Source organism: Sardina pilchardus, chromosome 1 (genome assembly GCF_963854185.1).
Source record: "Sardina pilchardus chromosome 1, fSarPil1.1, whole genome shotgun sequence".
In the NCBI taxonomy this organism is placed as follows: domain Eukaryota; kingdom Metazoa; phylum Chordata; class Actinopteri; order Clupeiformes; family Clupeidae; genus Sardina; species Sardina pilchardus.
Window position 1 is genome coordinate 32699611 of NC_084994.1, and position 5846 is coordinate 32705456.

Sequence of the window (5846 nt, forward strand, 5' to 3'; positions counted from 1 at the left end):
TTTAGTGAAAATGGCCTGTAGCATTGTGATGATAGATGAAAAAAGTCGCCTATTTAAAGGCACAGTTTGAATTTTAATCCTAGCTCTCCATTTAGTGTGTGCACTTGAACAAATGATGTAGCTTATAACAGTAGGGCCAGACATTTGTTTTTAGGAGGAAAGGTGATGGACATGTTACTTTGGAAGGAGAGGGAGTGGTGCAATTTGATTTTCTTTGGAACTTAAATATCATCAAGCAACCTCTTCAAACAGCATCAATATATCAATAGGCCTATTCACTATTATATTGTACAGGACTAGAGCTAGAGGACTAAGGGGGTAGGCTATATGTTATCAAGTAGGTCTATATTAAAACATGTAGTCAACATTATAACTAGGGATGTAACGATTACCGGTGTGACGGTAAACCATGATAAAAATGTTGACGATAGCAATTACCGTGTTCATTTCAAATCATGTTCATTATTATCACGGTTGATACTACGGTGTGGTAACCGCGTGTTTAATTCCTCCCAGCTTCATCCGAGCCTGATTTTGACACAAGCTGAAGGCAACTATGAAACAAAACTTTACCTTACTAATTCTGTTGTCTAATTGATGGATTTAATCATGATTCATAAGGCTACACCTGCTTTTAAAGGGTGCAACATTTTCACCCCAAAACGTGCGCTGTATCATGTAGCCACTCTGCGTCTTTTTATGTAGGCCTACACGTTCACATTAAATCTAGGCTATTCCAGTAACGTTATCAGGAGAATGCCGTGAAGTTTTGTTGAGCGCTGGGTGTCACTCATTGGATATAGCAGATATACCAAACTCCAAATCATAAGTTAAGCTATAAACAGCCAACATTTCCAACCAAGGAGCACAATGGTAACCTACCTACAGTAGGCTATGGAATTTAGTTCATTTAGGCCTACTGTAGTGTTTAGTTCAATTTCCGAAAAAAGCTACACAGCCTATTGGCAAACTTTTAACATCTTGAGAGAGTTCCATCAAGGTAACTATCCCGTTAGCTCACGCGTCATGTCTATCATTAATGTAGCCTACAGTAGCCTAGTGCTCACCAAAATCATAGAAGTTAACATTGCAAGACACTTATCTTTTCTATGATCCCAGCAATATTTTCTTTGACTTGTTAATGTTTTGAACATTCATTTTATTCAATGAAAACGGATATCCTTGAACTATGCATGACTACTTTCCAAAAACCGAATGAAGGTTAATATAATTAGCCTACTTCACGTATCTCTTAAAGTGGCAGGCTCTCAATTAGACCTACACAACATTAAAGTCATTAAAGACAAGTGTAAGAGTTTAAAAATCAATATGAAGTATTCAAAATAGTTTTAGCTATAAGTAATTATGCAGATCCTAACATATTCTAAACTATTAGCAAAATATATAAAGTGAATTCAAAATATGCAATAAACAAGACAAGCCATTTTCTGTGTGTGTGGAGGGTTGAGCAGAGACTAGGATTGCCACTGCTGTGAATGATCAGTATCCTGCTGAAGGCAATGAGGGTTTGCCTATATTTTTAATGTAATAAACACTGTCATACTTTTTAAAACTAATATTTCAGCTTGTCTACACCCATCAGCGCTTTCTTAACATATTGTACACACAATTTTTAAAACCGCGATAACACCGAAAACCGTGATAATTTTGGTCACTATAACCGTGGGGTTAAATTTTCATACCGTTACATCCCTAATTATAACTTTATGTTGGTTTAAGTGAAAACAAAGCATGTCATGAACTAGGAAAATCCATGGTTCTACATCATTGTTGGCAAAATGATCATGATAGCTGCCCTACATATTTCAGCCATATCTGGTTTAGTCTTGAGTAGGCCTAGGCTACTTTGCTATAAATTAGTCGTAGACTTATTACAATATAGTCTATGTATATCTATATTTATCGAGGGCTGAGAACCACAGGGGCGTAAGTGACATTTCACCAACTTTACAATAGAGCCAAAACAAATCTAACTGCTTATGTTCACAGTTAAAGACCTTTGGTTTTTGTTTTTGTCAATCATTTAATATTTATAAATAATTGTGTCAGCTAAAAAGAGCTCATCAAGAGTTTTCAGGTGATATAACTCAATTTTGACCAAAATGTCACTTACGCAACTGCCCCTTTGGTTCTCAGCCCTCGATATATGTTATAATGTTTATCACAGTTTATAAACAGTTCTCATAAAAGTCATCTGATGTTATCATTTAAGGGGTCATTTTTGAAAACTTTCTCCTGAGGGTGCTGGGTATATTTTCCTCTTTTTTGTCCTTTGCCAATCACACCCCTGAAATATGGTGTGAATCAATCTCATCGAGTGCTGTCAGTAAGAAAAAGAACAAGGAAACTTGATATGACAGAGCAGCAAACACTCATTTTCTATGCCCCATTCAGTTAACCTAATGATAGTTGCTGGTTCAGTATTCGGCTAAGGTTGTATCAAATTTCCTGGTTCTTTATCCTACAGTGACCTCAAACAACAGGGCTTTGAATTTGTTCACACACAATTTCAATACTGGAAAACTGGTCTTGAAAGTCCTTAAAAAGTGCTTGAATTTGGCCATGACAATGGTGTACAAAACCTGTGCATGTAAATTTAACGGTCTATCGTAGCAATAACAGCAACATTTTCTTTTATTTGGACTTCGAAAATACTTTTTATGAGGAACATTTAAAACCCTTGAACTAATAAAGTAAATTAAGTGAGAGGAAGTGTGCAGACCTTTTACTCTTTTTTTGAACATTTAAAACCCTACAATTTATCTTCGTGGCAGAAGGCGTACTTTAGAAATTTCACAGACAAAATTGTTTTTGCTACCCCTAGTCAGAGACAGAGCTCTGGTCTAGGGTGTGGCTTAGGGACTCTATAGTGCCACCTAGCAGATTGTGTTGTGGTTGACGTGTACATTCACGAAAATGAAGCAAATTTGGTGGTTTTACGTGTTATTGGTGTCGCTACTGAAAGATAGAGCTCTGGCCTAGGGTGTGGCTTAAGGACTAAGCGCCACCTAGTTTGTTGTCTGTTGTGGTTGACGTGTACATTCATGAAAATGAACCAAATTTATTGGACTTCTTTCGTATTGCTATCGCTAGTCAGAAAAGGAGCTCAGGCCTAGGGTGTGGCTTAGGGACTCTATAGCGCCACCTAGCGTGTTGTCTGTTGTGGTTGACACATATATTCACGAAAATTAGTCACATTTGGTGGGCATGTGTGTTATTGCTACAGCTAGTCAGGGACAGAGCTCTGGCCTAGGGTTTGGCATAGGGACTCTATAGTGCCACCTAGCACGTTGTCTTTTATGGTTGACATTGACACAATTAGGTAGGCTTGTGTGTTATTGCTACCGCTAGTCAGGGACAGAGCTCTGGCCTAGGGTGTCGCTTAGGTACTCTATAGTGCCACCTAGCATGTTGTCTTTTGTGGTTGACAAATATATTCACAAAAATGAACCAAATTTAGTGGGCATGTATGTTGCTCATGCACAGGCACACCAACCCACACATGTTGCTTTGTTAGATTCCGAAATGTCACAGGTCTCCGCACCGCAGGTGCTCGGGCCCGCCATCGCCGCTTGCGGCTATATTGTAAAGTGTTACCGAAAACTTCTTCTGACAATTCTTATTGTGAATACGGTAAAACTAGATTTTGTTGGTGTGCTGAGTTATAAAGCCATTGAAGAGACAACCTTTGGCCTCTACAGGGAATCATGAGCAGAGTGATCATTAATCATTAACAGAACGACCTCATACAGACATCCTGCTTGTAGAAGTTCACTGAGTCGGGCGCCATCTTAAAGACAACAGCCACTTGAGAGCTTCAGAGATCCTCCTGCCTTGTGAAACATGTGAGAGTGGGGAGAAGGGGACAAGACTGAACACTGAACAGGTGAGGTGCCGTTCACTTCAAATCATTACAACTGTGAAGATGAGCCGTATCATAGGCCGTAATGGGCTCCATGGTGACGTGTCGCTGTGTGGTTCATGCGAAGTGTGAGTGTGTAAACGAAGTGTGTGTGTCTGTTGTAGAGAGATGAACATTACATCTCCAGGGATTTAATTTAGAGTCTCTACAGTAATGTGATTTAATTTGTCTAAAGGAAGTTACACTGGAGTTTCCTGATAACTGAAAGAATATCTCTCTCTCTCTCTCTCTCTCCCTCTCTCTCACAGAGATGCAAGTTTAGTTAGTGAAGGCATATAGGCACATCACCCTCTATAAAGAGTTATTTTGGTTCATGTACTGTATGATTCATGTACTGTATGCGTTAGATGAACAACAACGCTGCTTGTACAGTATGCATGTATGTTACAGTTTTTCACAGTTGCTCAAACACTAAACCCCATTCTCTGAATCAAATTCTCAAATGCCTGAACACATTTGTTGAATTCCGCCCTTTTTTGGCTAAACCATAGACTACTTTCACCCACTTTCACCCATTTTACCAAACTCATTAACCCTTTTTGCAAAACTGTGAACACATTGTGCATTCTGATGCACTTCTTAATTATATTGATAACCAAACAACGCAGAAGTTGAACACAATTAGTGCACAGTTGTCTCCATTTGAACACTACCACTCAAAATTGATAACACTTCTGTCTAATGATGTGACAACCAATATAAGTCAGTTCAGAGTTGACAGAGACGCAGGGGACAACAAGTGTGTGTTACAGTAGAAGTGGGGTACAAGGAAGAGGAGGGTGCAGGTAGGAGGAAGAGGATGAAGAGAAAGACAGAGAGTCCCAAGAGTTGCAATACTGTAAATGATGATATTTGGGCAACAATCATTGACCATGTTCTGGTTCATGGAATGCCAATGAGAGAAGCAGGACTTCATGGTCCAACCCAACATCAGTGGTTTCTCTGTGGCGTCAATAATCCAAAGATTCAGACTACAGAAGAGAAATAGCGTAAATGTCCATTATCATACAGTAATCACTGAACATCCACTGTTACACACTTACCCTTTGAGTTCAACTCTGAGAGAGTGAAAGAGCTGAGTTATCAGTATGTCCAAGTAAGTCTAAATTTAGGCACAATACAATATTACAGTATTGCATACAGTACTATCAGAGTCTGTGGCATCACAGTACAAATCATATTCAGTACAGTATTGGCCTGTCTTTCTGTTCACTTACAATACTATTGATTTATATCTTCATATAGGCTAGAGGATATGAGTAGAGAGTGATATAAGTCCTTATTCTTTATTTTCATTGTGATATTTTATTTTTCAAATTAGAATGAATACAATTCCTCCAGGAGCCATAAACCCTGCCCTGAAAACTGTGTCTTCCATTGTTTGGTGTATTGTCTTATAACTGCTCTGCAGGAGTGTAATTTTGCCTGATGTGTTCAATGATTTGAGACCATTAGTTAGTTTTGAGCAAAGTTAAAAGTGTTTTGAGGTGATTGTTCAGTTTTGCAACAAGATTGAAGGGTTTCGAGAATGTAGTTTGAGAAATGAGTTTTGTGTTCACAGTTTTGAGAAAAAGGTAAAGAGATCTGAAAAAGGTGTTCTAGCAATTGTGAAAAACTGTAAAATTGGTCATGAAAAGTGATAGTAGAGCACACGCACACACATGCACACACACACACACACACACACACACACACACACACACACAAGCACAAATATGCACAAAAGCAAATATTAATATACATGTACAAAAGTTGCTGTTTTGGTAAGTGCCAACTCTCTCTCTCACACACACACACACACACACACATACTGATGCACAAAAAACAAACTGCACGTTGGCCCAATCACCAGGTGCCAAGGAGCTCAGGAGGACTTCTAACTTGCTGAAGCTGAAGCTGTTTA